General features: G+C 57.3%; 1 protein-coding gene across 7 annotated transcripts in view; it reads left to right on the plus strand.

The window, feature by feature from the left end:
• Window positions 1-16,334, plus strand: part of DLL3 (delta like canonical Notch ligand 3) — a 282,646-nt gene that overhangs the window by 68,813 nt on the left and 197,499 nt on the right. The window lies entirely within an intron of this gene.

Genomic DNA, 16,334 nt, shown 5'->3' on the forward strand with positions numbered 1-16,334 from the left:
TTGGGGGTGGATTTCCGGATAGCTTCACAGACATCAGTGTCGTTCGCCGTGCTGCAAAGCCTGGCTCTCAGAATTGCTGGGTGCTCCCAGCTCGAGCTGAAATAAAGGGGCGGTCCAGGTGTTTAGCACCTCTGTTAATCAGGACCTTGCGGCCTGTGTCAAATTCAGCCCTGGTGTAAGAGGGCACAGCTTCCACTGATGTCAATGAGAATTGCCCCAGGATGGAATCTTGCACTATGTCCCTGTGGTGTGGCATCAGTGCAGTGAATCAGGCACTGCAGATCTCCGTGGAGTGTTCTCTGAAGTGTAGGGTGGCGATTCAGTATTTACACTGCAGGTCAGTGTAGATCTTGACTGCAGTGGGCTGATTCCACTGATTGAACAGTCAGTGAAATCAGTCCACTGCAATCTGTAGCTTAGCGACTCAGTGCAGCTCTCTATTGCAAGGCAGAACTGACTGGATAGCGGGCGAAATAAGCCTCCTGCACCACAGTCATTGCAATTCAGTGCGGATCTCCATTGCAGTGGGCTGATTTCAGTGGATGTGCAATCAACAGTGCACTGCAGTCAGTGGAATCAATCAGCTTTTATCAGCACACTGTTGCAACTCAGCGCAGATCTTGATCGCAGGGGGCTGATTTCACTGCCTGTGCAATCAGGATGGCACTGCACTCAGTGGAATCACTCCACTGCATCTGAGAGCTGCACTGGCGTGCTGACTGCAGAGCCCTACTGATTGACCAGCTTGGGAATTCAGTCCCTTGAAATCGGCACGCACCAGTGCAGTCCTCCCCCGGTTGCAACTCTGCAGAGCTGCGCAGCACGTTGCATTGCCATCTTGTGCATGAGGGATCACCTGCAGAGTTTGCACCTGGGGCTGAGGGGTGTCCGTGCAGATGAGACCTTTGTAACGAACACGGGGGAATTTTGCCTGTTGAATTTTAGCAGCAGCGGAAGGCCTCAGCCTACGTAAAAACAGACGTCTCTGTATGCAAATTATAACTGACATTTAGAAGGCGGCGAAGGGGTTTTTCCAGCTGTTGAAGGAGTGTGTCGAAATGGCCTTACTGCAGCTCTGTCTTAGGCAGCAGCATTGATGGGATGAGCCGGGGGGAAAGCAACATGAAGCTGAATCTCGGGATGAGCTGCTCGAAGCTGAGATCCGCTGGGCTGGGAATGGGCTTCGTAATGGACGGGGTGTGAGTGCGGTTTAAAATCAGGCTGGACAAAGGCTTGGAGAAGGCGCGGGCCAGAGGGACTCTGCACTTGCTAAGGGATGTGGATTGAAGTTAGAAACCCATCAAGTCACTGAGACCAGCTCTTGCTGCTCTGAGGGCCGCCCCATCACTCCTTGAGCACAAGGAGAATCCCCAGTAGCGGGATTGGGGTCTATGACACACAGCAGAGAGGTTCTGATTCCAGCCAGTCGAAGGCAGCAGCAGCAGCGGTGTAAGCTGCATCCTTGAGTGTGTTTCAGCCCTGCCCCCTACTGGATGCAATCGGAGCTGCCCCGCCATGGGTCATAAACCCTCTACTGGGTGCAAAGCGTCTCTTTAAGGCCGAGCAGCGAGGAGGGGCAGGGGCAGAGCTGGGCTTGTGGAGCAGGAGGGTCCGAGCTGCATGCCTGTGACGGTCCAAGCGGGAAGCTTAGGTGCTCCCGCGAGGCTGTAGCCAGACAGGGGTTTACTTTGGCAGACTCGCTGGAATGACACGGCAGAGAAGAACAGTAGCACATGTGGTCGTGTCTTGCCTGCGAATAGCAAGGAGGCAGGTCCCTTCCCACGACCCCAGCTCCTGCTAGTCTAGGAGTCCCCATTCACCCAGCAAGGGGAAGGCAGGCTGGCCTGGAACATTCATTTCCTGCCTCTGAGCTGCTCCAGGCAAAGCAGTGGCAGTCGCCCTGGGCCTCGGTTTACCTGCAGGATAGCCATGCTTCCCTGCCTCCTGGGGGCGCTGCGGTGCCCCGCCCATCCACGCTGGCAGCTATATCGGACCCAGAGAGATGTGAATCCTTGATCCTGACGCTTAGGGGCACTAGATCTAAACTGAGGGGCTCGATTGGGGTGTCTCCCCAATAGGCCTCAGCCCCTCTCTGTGGGCCCTGAGCAACAGGAGGGCTGACCTCTATGGGCCTTTGCTCATCTGGGAAAGGTTTGTTCAAAGCCGAGGTGTAGCCCTGGTGTGTGTGTCGGGGAGGAAGGAGAGTGCCACTAGGCTGCACCTCCATGTGCCTCCTCGGCAGTAGCCTGTGCCACTGGCGGTCGTAGCCGCATGCAATGCAGTGAGAGAGGGAATTGCTGGGGCCGGGAGCTGCGGGGGGAGTGGGGCGGCCTGGCTGTGCCAGTGGGGGTTGCCCGGCTGTTCCCCCATATTAGCAGTGGGCACCAGATGGATGGTCGGGGGGGAGGGGGCAGTCTGTGTACCCTGCCCCCAGGCCGGGATTCTGCCCTCTGCTAGCAGGAGGTATAAGGCAGGGGGTCCCCCGGGGTGCAGGGCGGGGATGGCTGAGCTCCAGAAAGAGGCGACGCCATCAGATGTTTCGAGCAGCTTCTTCTGCTGGAGTAGGATGTTTAAGAAAGGGAGCATTGCGTAGTGGGTTCTATCCCCTGCTGTGGGAGGGGAGTGGGGTCTAGTGGTTAGAGGGTGGGGGCTGGGAGTCTGGACTCCTGGGTTCTCTTCTGCCTCTGAGTCCCCGTTTGATGGTGTTCAAGTCACATTCTCTGCACGTCCCGGGTTTCCTGTCTGTACAGCGTGTGTATGTGTGTGTGAAGCTCAGTGACCAGAGAGCAGGGGTGAAGCGCCTCGAGCCAGCCCCCAAAGCATCGTCTTGTTGGGGGCCTGATGGGACACCTGCCCCTTCTCCCCCAGTGGCTCCGTGTCAGCTTTGGATCAGCCCTCCACGGAGGCCAGCGTCTCTCCATCAGCACCTGGGGCTGAGCTGTGGCCCGGGCTTTGCTCCTGTGTGTGAGCTGCGGGGCTCTCTGGGCCTATGCAGTCAGCAGGGCTGGGGCTTGCTCCTTGGGACGGCCTGGGACCGGCATTCGCCGCAGGCCTAGAATTCATCTCCCCCCCTCCGCCCCGGAGCCGGCTCCACTCCTCCTCCAGCCGTGCTGCAATGACCGAGCATTCGGGGGACACGGTGACTTTGAGCACGGGTGCTTTATTCCTGTTGAGGCGTCACCTAAGGAGCCCCCCGCGAGGCTTCCCCGCGGTACCCAGGGCTGTACGGCACCTCGCTGCCACCTCTCCTTAGCGCGGGGGAGCATTGTCGGGGGCTGCCGGGCCTCAGGTCCCCGACTCCGCCGGCCAGCGGCACCTCAAGCACTCCCCTCTCCGCCTGCGCAGGCTCTGCCGTCCCGCTGCAGGTCCCTGTGCTCACCCCTGAGCCCTCCACGCGCCCCCCGGAGAGTCCAGCTCCTCTGTTCCCAAAGGAACAGGTCGTCCCAGCTCCGCCTCGGTTCCCTGCGCCGCTCCACACACGAGGGTCGCCCGGTTTTCCACTGGAACGTCCAATTGAACAGGGCACCTGACCGTGTCCAGTCAGAAACACCCCCCGGACACCCAAAGTCCGGTTACTGCCTGCCGGGCTGCCGGGACAATTGGAGCCAAGCAAGCGGATGACAGCCAGGGAGGCGCTGTGAGAGGATCGTGGCGCAGAGCCGGCAGTGGGGGGCAGCAAGTGGTTATGCCACCGCCATCCTCCCCCCAGCCTGTGCCCGCTCCCACCTCATGCTGCCGGAGCCTCCCTCGCCGCCTCTTCCAGCAGCAGCCACATCGGCGGTGGCAGCAGCAGCGCCGGGCATGGGCAGCGAGAGCGCGCCCAGGAGCAGCCCAGGCTCCTGCCCCGCAGGCAGTGCCCCCCCCCGCCACTGCCAGCTCCCACCTTCTATGGGTGAGTAGCTGGGTCGGGGTGCCCTCCCCGCGCACCTGCTGTGCCCCCTGCCTGGCGCCCGGGCCAGCCCGTGGGGAACGGGGTTCCCACTCGGCCCTGGCAGGAGGTCCCTGCTCCCCCAAGTGAGGGGGGAGTGTTTCACCTCGCTTTCGACCCCTCCCCCCGCCACGGCGCACACAGCCTGGAGCCGCTGTGTCCCCAGCCATCCCCTGCGGCTGGAAAACCCCACGTGCCCCGCACACCCAGTGGGGTCACGGTGGCTCTGAGCCTCACCCCCACCTTCCAGGCATGCACCCTGCCTCTGCAAACAACCCCCCCCCCACCGCTGCAGAACCTAGAGCTGGCTCCCCTCCCACTCATTCCCCAGGAGAAACAGGGAGACCACAGTCCCCCCCCCCACCTGCCCCAGATCCCAACAGCCTGGAATTACTATGTGCTGTATCTTCGCCCTTGGTGTGTATATGTGTGGGGGGGTCCATACTGGATCTTATTTAAAGCTCTAACTTTTTGGGGGGGGCACTGGAGATTTAGCTCAGTAGAGTCGGTCTCTCTCCTTCTCCCCGCATTCTTTCCTCCCCCCTCCTTGATGCGTCTTAAGGAGGGTCCTAAATACCCGCTGCCTGGTTGGGGTTATTTACGGGACGTGCCTCGTTGATCCGTGGACCTTCTCTCTGGCCAGCACCGAGCTCTCTGCAGAGAGGGACGTTTCACCCGCTCCAAGTGCGGTTTTGGGGAAGGTGGGGCCCGGGTGCCCTCTCTTTGGACAGCCAAACTGAAAATGCAGCCCGCCAAAGTCCATGTTTTGCTTTCGTTGTACAGAGGGGAGAGGGGGAATCAGAGCCGGCTTCTGTGGCTGAAATACGTTTTCTGCTTGGATATTTGGTGCTGCCCAGTACTGTTCCTGGTGCATGTTTCAGGGGGGCAGCCGTGTTAGTCTGTATCAGCAAAAACAAGGAGTCCTTGTGGCACCTTAGGGACGAACAAATGGATTTGGGCATAAGCTTTCGTGGGCTAGAACCCACTTCATCAGATGCATGGAGCACAGGAGCCAACTTCTCATGGCGCCGGGGGGTGCTCACGCCCCTGCCCTGACTCCGCCCCTGCCCCTGTCCCGCCCCCATTCCAACCCCTTCCCCAAAGTCCCTGCCCCGACTCCGCTCCCTCCCTGCCGCTATCGGACCCCTCCCCAAATCCTCATCCCAGCCCCACCTCTTCCTCCCCTGAACGTGCCACGCTCCCTCTCCTCCCCGCCCCCCTTTTCGTGGCAGCAAGCGCTGGGAGCCAGGGGGAAAAAAGCCACGTGTCATGCTCAGGGAAGGAGCGGAGGTGGATGTGAGCTGGGGCAGGGTGGGGCGCTGAGCACCCACCAATTTTTCCCCATGGGTGCTCCAGCCCCGGAGCACCCATGCGGTGGGCGCCTATGGCATGGAGTGAAAAATTACAGCACATGAAAAGATGGGAGTTGCCTTACCAAGTGTGGGGCGGGGGGGGGGGGGGGTGTCAGTGCTAACATTCAATTAAGGTGGAAGTGGCCCATTCGCAACAGGTGATAAGAAGGGTGAATATCAAGAGAGGGAAAATTACTTTTGTAGTGCTAACGAGCAATCAAGGTGGACCTCGCCCATTTCCAACAGCTGACAAGAAGCTGTGAGTATCAGCAGAGGGAAAATTATTTTGGGAGTGGCTGGGTCACTACAAAATCTTTATTCAGGCGTAATTTGAATGTGTCCTGTTTGCAAATTCATTCCCGTTCTGCAGTTTCTTGTTGGAGTCTGTTTCTGAAGTGTTTTTGTTGAAGAATGGCCACTTTTAAGTCTGTTATTGAGTGTCCAGGGAGATCGAAGCAGCAAAGAATCCTGTGGCACCTTATAGACTAACAGATGTTTTGCAGCATGAGCTTTCGTGGGTGAATACCCACTTCTTCGGATGCAAGCAGTGGAATTGTTCTCCTGCTGGGTTTTGAATGTTACAAATCTTGATGGCCGATTTGTGTCCAGTACAAAGTACCGGGCCAGTCCCTTGTGTAGTAATTCTCAGTATCCCAAAAGTTCTCTGCTGAAGGGTTCAAGTATCAGAGGGGGAGCCGTGTTAGTCTGGATCTGTAAAAGCAGCAAAGAATCCTGTGGCACCTTATAGACCAACAGACGTATTGGAGCATGAGCTTTCGTGGGTGAATACCCACTTCGTCGGATGCACAGGACTCTTTGCTGCTGTTGAAAGGTTGTTATGGCAGCAGTCTCTTCCCTCTTCTTTTCTGTAGCAGCTCTGGTTCGGTGCAGGGTTGGGGATGGAGGTAATGGCACTTATTGCAGTGGTTGTGAGCAACTCCTTGGCACTTCCCAGAGTACCCTGACAGATATTGCATAGGGTGACCAGCTGTCCCGATTTTATAGGGACAGCCCCGATATTCGGGGCTTTGTCTTATAGAGGCACCTATTATGCCTCCCTCCCCGTCCGGATTTTTCACACTTGCTGTCTGGTCGCCCTAGTATTGCAGCAAATCTTCACCTCCCTCCTTTCCAAAAGGATAATGGTTAAGATTGAAAGTGAGGGTAGGAAACGTGCCATTTTCTACAGTAATTCCTGCTTTGGGGCTTAGGTGTTTTTGATCTGATTGATTGGAGGGGAGAGAAGTGAGTGGGGCGGGTCCTCTGGGGGAGGGGGCAGAGCAAGGGCCTTGTGGGTGGGGCAGTTTTCAGACATTGGAAAGTTGGCAACTCTACCATGCAGGTCGCTGGATGTAATGAACAAGATACTCTCCTGGCTAGTAATGTACGGCTCACCAGTGCTTATGAGAGAACCGTGCAGTCAGCTGGCCTCTTCGGTGAAGGATCCAGGGGGTCCCCTGCCACCCCTAGACATACAGACCCATCCTTTGTCCTTATCTGGAAACAGAGCCCCCCCCCCCCCCACACACACACATCCCTCTTGCTAATCGTTCCTTCCTGTAGATTTCCTCTCTTGTCGATTTTGCAATCTCTTGATTAGCCTTAATACGCAAACTGGCCCCCAGTGTGAGGCCTAGATTCCAAGGCCGCCGTGGTCATCCGGGCTGGTCTCCTGTATCGGACGGGCCAGAGAAATGCCCCTGGGGTGACCAGACAGCCAATGTGAAAAATCAGCACAGGGGGTGGGGGGGTAATAGGAGCCTATGGAAGAAAAAGCCCCAAATATCGGGACTGTCCCTATAAAATTGGGACATCTGGTCACCCTAAATGCCCTGCAATAATGCCGAGAGCAGAGCATTTAGAAAAACATCCCGGCTTGATTTAAATGCCGCCGGTGATGGAGAATCCACAGTGCCCCTTGGGTTCGTGACTCTCACCGCTTAAAGTGTGTAAGCCTCGTGTCCAGGCTGCCTACGACACACAAGACATGTGGCCGGACAGGGAGTTAGGAACCTGTTACCTCCTACTTGAAAGGAACTTCTCCGAGGTACGTCACCCCCTGGCGCCCTCCCTTCACTCCAAGGCATTAAGAACATGATTTCCAGTATAGCTACATAATGCCGTAAATATTATCCTTGCGTATCTCTGGCAATGACTCTGATGTCCAATAGGTTACTGGCTATTAGCGGAGACTCACACGCCACCCCCTGGTGAATTCTTAGGCATGTATCCACCCCAGAGGAGTAGGGTCGTCAGTTCTGGTTGGACGTATTCCTGGAGGTTTCATCACACGACATCATCTTTAATTAAAGATTCATCTCTAATTGCTGGAGACTCCAGGGCAATCCTGGAGAGTTGGCCACCATAGCTGTGGGCTAAGGATCAGGGGCTGAAGGGGGTGTGTGTTGTGTTGTGGGCTGGGATCGGGGGCTGGAGGGGAGGGGTGTTGTGTCGTGGGCTGGGAGGGTGTGTGCGTTGTGTTGCGGGCTGGGATAAGGGGCCTGGGGCATGTGTGCATTGTGTTGTGGACCGGGGGTCGGGGCTGGAGCGGGTGTGCATTGTGTTGTGGGTCAGGATAAGGGGCTGGAGTGGGTGTGTATTGTGTTGTGGGTCAGGATAAGGGGCTGGAGTGGGTGTGCATTGTGTTGTGGACTGGGATAAGGGGCTGGAGTGGGTGTGCATTGTGTTGTGGGTCAGGATAAGGGGCTGGAGTGGGTGTGCATTGTGTTGTGGACCGGGATCGGGGATGGAGTGGGTGTGCATTGTGTTGTGGGTCAGGATAAGGGGCTGGAGTGGGTGTGCATTGTGTTGTGGGTCAGGATAAGGGGCTGGAGTGGGTGTGCATTGTGTTGTGGACCGGGATCGGGGATGGAGTGGGTGTGCATTGTGTTGTGGACCGGGATCGGGGATGGAGTGGGTGTGCATTGTGTTGTGGACCGGGATCGGGGATGGAGTGGGTGTGCATTGTGTTGTGGACCGGGATAAGGGGCTGGAGTGGGTGTGCATTGTGTTGTGGACCGGGATCGGGGATGGAGTGGGTGTGCATTGTGTTGTGGACCGGGATAAGGGGCTGGAGAGGGTGTGTGCGTTTGCTGGGATAAGGGGCTGGAGCGGGTATGCATTATGTTGTGGGCTGGGATCAGGAGCTGGAGGGTTTGTGTTGTGTTGTGGGCTGGAATCAGGGGCTGGAGGGTGTGTGTGTTGTGTTGCATGCCAGGATCGGGGCTGGATAGCGTTGCCAACTGTCTAATCCAGGGGTAGGCAACCTATGGCCCGGGTGCCGAAGGCGGCACACAAGCTGATTTCCAGAGGCACTCACACTGCCCGGGTCCTGGCCACCGGTCCGGGGGGCTCTGCATTTTAATTTAATTTTAAATGAAGCTTCTTAAACATTTTAAAAACCTTATTTACTTTACATACAACACTAGTTTAGTTCTATCTTATAGACTTATAGAAAGAGACCTTCTAAAAACGTTACAATGTATGACTGGCACGTGAAACCTTAAATCAGAGTGAATAAATGAAGATTCGGCACAGCACTTCTGAAAGGTTGCCGACCCCCCTGGTCGAATCACACAAACCCAAACGCCCTTGTCCCGCCCCTTGCCCCAGCCCTTCCCCGAGGCCCCACCCCCGCTCACTCCAGCACCCCTCCCTCCGTCGCTCACTCTCCCCAACCCTCCCTCACTTTTCACCGGGCTGGGGCAGGGGGTTTGGCTTCTGGGCTGGAGGGTGGGGTCGAGAGGTTCAGAATGTGGGGGGCGCTCCTAGCTGAGCCTGGGGCATGGAGGTGGGGTGTGGGGGGGGTAAGGGGTGTGGAGGGGGTGAGGGGTGCGGGCTCTGGGAGGAAGTTTGGGTGTGGGAGGGGGCTTAGGGTTGGTGCAGAGGGTTTGGGGTATGGGATGCAGGCTCTGGGAGGGAGTTTGGTTGTGGGGAGGGGCTCTGGGATGGGGCAGGGGGTTTGGGTGCAGGAGGGGGCGAGGGGTACGGGACGGGGTGAGGGATGCAGGCTCTGGGAGGGAGTTCGGGTGTGAGAGGGGGCTTAGGGTTGGTGCAGGGGGGTTGGGAGGTGGGATGCAATCTCCGGGAGGGAGTTTGGGGGTGGGGAGGGGCTCAGGGATGGGGCAGAGGTTTGGGGTGTGGGATGCAATCTCCGGGAGGGAGTTTGGGGGTGGGGAGGGCCTCAGGGTTGGTGCAGGGGTTGGAGGTGTGGGATGCAGGCTCCAGGAGGGAGTTTGGGTGTGGGAGGGGGCTCAGGGTTGGTGCAGGGGGGTTGGGTGCAGGAGGGGGCTCAGGATTGGTGCAGGGGGGTTGGGGTGTGGGAGACAGGCTCCGGGAGGGAGGTTGGGTGTGAGAGGGGCTCAGGGTTGGTGCAGGGGTTGGGTGCAGGAGGGGGCTCAGGATTGGTGCAGGGGGTTTGGGGTGTGGGATACAGGCTCCGGGAGGGAGTTTGGGTGTGAGAGGGGGCTCAGGGTTGGTGCAGGGGGGTTGGGTGCAGGAGGGGGCTCAGGATTGGTGCAGGGGGTTGGGGGTGTGGGATACAGGCTCAGGGAGGGAGTTTGGGTGTCGGGAGGGTCTCAGGGATGGGGTGGGGGTTTGGGTGCAGGAGGGGGCGAGGGGTGCAGGCTCCGGCCAGGCAACACTTACGTCGGGTGGCTCCCGGAAGCGGCGACGTGTCCGGCAGCAGCTCCTAGGCTTGGGGGCGGCCAGGCGGCTGTGTGTGCCACTCCTGCCTGCAGGCGCCACCCCCGCAGCTCCTCGTTCAGGGGCACCATTTCAGATGGGGGGGGGCAACTTTAACCATGATTCCAGGGGCTACTTAAGCACCTGAAAACTCTAGGGTTTTTTTTTTTTCAGATAATAATTTAGAAATGAGCTGCTCAGAGCACGGTATCTAATTCTTATATATATAAAAAAAGAGAATGAAATAAATATTAGGCCCACTCAGCTCTAATACGAACACGTTCTCACCTCTTGCGTGACGTCACTAAGGGACACCGGTTAGGGTTAACAGTGGAATGTAGATTCTTACTTTGCTACTAACTCTTGATTACAACAACTGAAACAATTGCAGACGAATGCAGATGACTTTCTAGCGCTTTTTTTTGCAGTTCACCAAGCTTGGAACCCATTTCACGTGTGAAACATCCCACTAGGGCAAGGCCCAGTGAGGTTCATGTGGCACCTGCCTGGGGCGGGCACTAGGGCTGTTCCTTCACTGCAAATAATAAACTAGCAACTGACCTTAAACCAGAGTGAAACTGACACTTTCAAGTCACTTTCACAGTATTGCCAATCCCAAATGGTCAAAAATCATGAATCGGGCACACCAAAAATCATGAGATTGGCTTTAAAATCATGCGATCATGTAAAAATCATAGTGTTGGGGTTCTTTTTATTCGCCGTCTGCTGATTGACTCTTTAGGGTGTGCTGGCGTCACATTTGGAAGCTTTCTCCACAGCCACGAGGGCTAGAAACTTCATTTTTCTTTAAGAATGAAGGCTGAAATCATCACATCTCCACTTGACTCCAGGAGCTGGGGCTTTAAAGAAAACAATACAAATCATGAGAACTGGCAATCCTGCGTTCACTTTTGTTTTAAGGCTAGTTACTTTCCAGAAGCCTGTTAAACACAACACTCCAGTGATTGAATTGCAGGTCTCACAGGAGAATATTTAAAACCAAACACCGTATTTTAAAGTTGAGAAAAAAAAATTGACTTTTGAGGTGTATCTGGGCCGCTGCAGGCAGGAAAGGAAAATAAACAGGGACAGGAGCTCTGGGCAGCTCTTCCACTTGAAAGAAAGTTGGAGGGTCACATCTGGTATCAGGGGGTAGCCGTGTTAGTCTGTATCCACAAAAACAACAAGGAGGCCGGTGGCACCTTAAAGACGAACAGATTTATTAGGGCATCAGCTTTCGTGGGTAACAACCCCACTTCTTCAGAGTGAAAATTACAGACACAGGAAACACAGTGTTTCCACAGATCCCTCTGCACCCCACAAGCTGCAACCACAGAGCTCGCCCAGCGCCCCAAAAGGGAAAACCACTCCTTGGCAGCCCTAACCTTGCAAAACCCAGGGACCTGTAGGAGGCGCTGAACTGGGGGGAGGCGGTGCCACTGAAATCTTCTGGTCTGTATCCAGTAAAACTTCTGTTGCCATCAGCACCTCCACTCAGAGAGATTAACGTGTGCTCAATAACTACACACGTCACACGACAGCTGAGCCATCTCAGCCCGGACTACACGTTTCAGACACATTGGCTCAGGGCCTGTATTTTCTGGCGTATTCTGAACAGGGCTGAGCGCACAAATGGTGCCCAGTGGCTAGTACGAATCATACAATAACCATCGACAGCTGCGGTGCTTTGTGCTGGAATGATCCTGGACACAGATGAAACCTAAGTTCCCTGTAAGCCGTGCGGCCGTGCAGCAGCCTGTTTAGTGCTGTGCAGGTGCTCAGGGAACCTGCCCGGCCGGATCCCGCCCCCAGAGACCTGCTGTGGCTGGGGCATCCCTCCCACCCCTGCCCTGGCCCCAACTCAGCCCCGGACCTGCCGCGGGCGGGAGAGGGGCACCCCTCCTGCAGCCCCAGCCCTCTCCCCGCGCCGTAGCCCCAGAGCACCCTGCTGCACCCCAAACCCCCCAGCCCAGAGCCCGCACCCCTCCCCCCACATCTCAACCCTCTACCCCAGCCCCGAGCCCCCTCCCACAGCCCGAACCCCTCGGCCCCAGCCCCACCCCATGAATTTTGTTATCTGCACAGGTATGAAGGTCACGTGTCACACATCCCCTCCACATTGGTGCACATGCAATTCATTCCGCACACGGGTGGGGAAAATTCGAGGCAGCCCTGGCTGAAACCCTAAAACTTTTGAGGCATTAAACTCCACTGAGGCTGCGATGATACTTTCCGATTCCTTCCTTTTCTCCAGCTCAGAACAAAACGAACTGGGTTTCAGTTACAATGTGCAATGACGCAGCAGCCCTTGCTCTGCAAGCCGGCCGGGGGCAGAACCGGCCACCTCTTGGGCGTTAACCGATCTCCTCTCATCTGACGCTTTGTTCTCCATCCCGCCTGACCTCTGGGCTGCTTTCCACGCTGTCGGTCATGACGATCCTGGGACCGTCTGCTGGAGTCTCAGAGAATCGGCCTCCTTGGCTTTGCTCCCATTTACCAGCGTCCTCCTTTTCTGCAGCCTGCAGCAGAGAGAGAGGCTGGGCTACTGAGTAAGGAGGTGGCTCCGAAAGACCTGGGTTCTAGCCCCCATGGACTTCCTGTCCGACCTCAGGCCAGTGCCTTAAAGACAGAGTTTCAAAGCCTTTTAGGCACCCAAACACAGGCGCCAACTCCACGGGTGCTCCGGGGCTGGAGCACCCATGGGGAAAAAATGGTGGGTGCTTAGCACCCACCAGCAGCCCCCTTATCAGCACCTCTCCCGCCCACCGGCAGGCCCCGCAGATCAGCGCCTCCTCCCGCCCACCATGAACAGCTGTTTTGCGGCATGCAGGAGGCTGGGAGGGGAGGATGCAGCTTGCTCGGGGGAGGGGGCAGGACGGGGCTGGAAGAAGCGGAGTGGAGGTGGGGCCGGGGCTTTGGGGGAGGGGATGGAGTGGAGGCGGGGCCTGGGGCGGAGCCAGAGGTCGAGCACCCCCTGGCCCTTTGAAAAGTCGGCGCCTGTGCACCCAAAGATGCAGCTAGGCATCTAGAGGGGTTTACAAAGCACCTAACCTAGGCGCTTCGGAAAAGCCCATTAAGTGCCTAAATACCTTTGAAAATCTGGCCTTTGGTCTGTGTGGGGCTCAGTGCCCGATCTGTACAATGGGGAGAACAGCCCGGCTCGACCTCGCCGAGGGGCTGGGGGGAGAAATCGGTTAGACCGTGTGAGGCGCTCGGATCCTACGGAGATGGGGCCACATAAGTGCCGTGGGGAGAGTGGGAACCTCTCTATACGCTGCTCGCCCTTCCCGTCTTTCCACCCGTGCCCCCAGATCTCCCCCTTTTCTGAATGTAACCTTGGCTCAGAGGGCTTGGCTGTATTTCTTCGGAGTCCCCTGCCTTCTCTCTAAAACCAGTGGTCCCCAACCTTTTCCGGGTGGCGGGCGCCGGACGACGAGCCACCAAGGACCATGGCCGGCGGACGAGCATCCGCCGAAATGCCGCCAAGAAGCAGCAACTTCAAGGGGCGTTGCTATCGCCGCCGAAATGCCACCGAAAATCAGCGGCATTTCGGTGGCGACGCCTCTTGAAGACACCACTTTTCGGTGGCATTTTGGCAGATGCTTGTCCGCCGGTGAGTACGCGGGCGCACATATATGCCCCGGTGGGCGCTATGGCGCCTGGCCGCCCACGGGCACCGCGTTGGGGACCACTCCTTTAAAACAACCCCTCCCGCCCCTCCACAGAGGGATTCCTGTTTTACAGGCTACACTTCCAGATCCTTTCATTAATCACCAGCCCTTTCTTACCTTAATCACCTGGCCTCTGTAAACAAAATACTGACTCTCCCCCCCCAGGGGCACCGCCCCTCTGCAGAATTTAACATTTCACACTAATGCTGGGCTGTAGTTAAGAACTCCACCTGAGAGCTCGCACACCTCCTGTGTGAAACTCGGGGGGCTTGCACCCCCCTGGCCCCGCTAAATGGCGCCCCGTCTCTGTTCCCAGCCAATGGGAGCTGCGGAGTCAGCGCTCGGGGCGGTGGCAGTGTGCGGAGACCCCCTGGCTGCATCTCTGCCTCGGAGCCACAGCTGGAGATGCTGGCTGCTTCCCGGAACGGTGCGGAGCCAGGGCAGGCAGGGAACCTGCCTTAAGCCCCACTGCGCTGCCGGACTTTCACTGGCCTAAAATCTCCCAGTTTGGCTTCAGTAGCCTTCAGGAGATCGAGCCCGATTCTGAGAGACTCCCAGCCAAACCAGGAGGGTTGGCAACCCTAGGGCTGTAGGGGGTGTGTGTTGTGTTGTGGGCTGGGATCGGGGCTGGAGGGGGTCTGTGTTGTTTTCTGGGCTGGGATCTAGGGCTGGATAGGGTTGCCAAATGTCTAATCCAGGGGTCGGCAATCTTTCATAAGTGCTGTGCCGAGTCTTCATTTATTCACTCTAACTTTAAGGTTTCGCGTGCCAGTCATACATTTTAACCTTTGTAGAAGGTCTCTTCCTAGAAGACTATAAGATATAACTAAACTATTGTTATATGTACAGTAAATAATTTTAAAAAAAAAATGTTTAGGAAGCTTCATTTAAAATTAAATTAAAATGCAGAGCCCCCCGGACCGGTGGCCAGGACCTGGGCAGTGTGAGTGCCACTGAAAACCAGCTCGCGTGCCGCCTTCGGCATCTGTGCCATAGGTTGCCTACCCCTGGTCTAATCGCACAAACCCAAAGACCTTTGCCCCACCCCCTACCCTGCCCCTTCTCCAAGGCCCTGCCTCCTGCTCACTCCACCTCCTCTCCCTCCGTCGCTCACTCTCCCCCACCCTCACTCACTTTCACCAGGCTGGGGCAAGGGGTTGGGGTGTGTGAGGGGGTGAGAGGTGCAGGTTCTGGGAGGGAGTTTGGGTGCGGGAGGGGGTTCTGGGCTGGGGCAGGGGGTTGGGGTGCAGGAGGGGGTGAGAGGTGCAGGTTCTGGGAGGGAGTTTGGGTGCGGGAGTGGGTTCTGGGCTGGGGCAGGGGGTTGGGGTGCAGGAGGGGTTGAGGGGTTCAAGCTCCGGCCGGGCGGTGCTTACCTCGGGTGGCTCCCCGAAGCGACGACATGTCTGGCAGCAGCTCCCACACTCAGGGGTGGCCAGGTGGCGGTGTGAGCTGCCCCTGCTTGCAGGCACCGCCCCCGTAGCTCCCATTGGCCGCGGTTCCTAGTTCCCGGCCAATGGGAGCTGTGGAGTCGGCAGTCAGGGCGGGGGCAGCCCGTGGAGACCTCCCTGGCCACGCCTCCACCTAGGAGCTGCTGATGAATATGGCGGCCGCTTCCGGGAGTGGTGCGGAGCCAGGGCAGGCAAGGAGCCTGCCTTAGCCCTGCTGCACCACTGGACTTTTAGCAGCCTAAAATCTCCCAGATTGGCTTCAGTAGCCTCCAGGAGAACGAGCCCGATTCCAGGAGACTCCCAGGCAAACCGAGAGGGTTGGCAACCCTAGGGCTGAAGGGGTTGTGTGTTGTGTTGTGGGCTGGGATCAGGGCCAGAGGGGACCTTTGTTGTGTTGTGGGCTGGTGTTGGAGGGGGTCTGTGTTTTTTATTGCAGGCTGGGATTGGGGGCTGGAGGGGGTGTGCGTTGTGTTGAGAGCTGGGATTGGGGGCTGGAGGGGGGGTGTGTTGTGCTGTGGGCTGGGATCCCTGGCTAGAGCGGGTGTGTGTTGTGTTGTGGGCCTGGATCAGGGCTGGAGGGGACCTTTGTTGTGTTGTGGGCTGGTGTTGGAGGGGGTGTGCGTTGTGTTGCAGGCTGGGATCGGGGGTTGGAGGGTTTGTGTTTTGTTGCGGGCTGGGATCAGGGGCTGGAGGGTGTGTGTGTTGTGTTGTGAGCTGGGATAAGGGGCTGGAGGGTGTGTGTGTTGTGAGCTGGGATCGGGGGCTGGAGGGGAATGTACATTGTGTCTAAGGCTGGGATAAGGATAAGAAGCAGCAGGATGTGTGTTTTCTGTCGTGGGCTCAGATCAGGGGCTGTAGGGATATGTGCGTTGTTTTGGGGGCTGTAGGGGGGGGTGTTGTGTTGTGGGCACGGATCAGAGCTGCAAGGCATATTTGTTGTGTTGTGGGCCAGGGTTGGAAGGAGTCTGTGTTGTGGACTGGGATCTGGGTGTGAGGGGGGTCTCTGTTATGTTGTGGCTGGGATTGGGGGCTGGTGGGTTTTTGTGTTGTGTTGGGGGCTGGAGGGTGTGTGTGTTGTGCATTGTGTCATGGGCTAGGATTGGGGCCGGAGGGGTGTGTGTGTTGTGTTGTGGCCTGGGATCGGGGGTTGGAGAGGTGTGTGTTTTGTTGGGGGCTGGAGGGGTGTGCATTGTGTTGTGGGCTGGGGTCAAGGGTTGGAGGGGGTGTGAACATAACATAAGAACATAAGAAC

The sequence above is a fragment of the Mauremys reevesii genome, linkage group 22 (genome assembly GCF_016161935.1).
Source record: "Mauremys reevesii isolate NIE-2019 linkage group 22, ASM1616193v1, whole genome shotgun sequence".
In the NCBI taxonomy this organism is placed as follows: domain Eukaryota; kingdom Metazoa; phylum Chordata; order Testudines; family Geoemydidae; genus Mauremys; species Mauremys reevesii.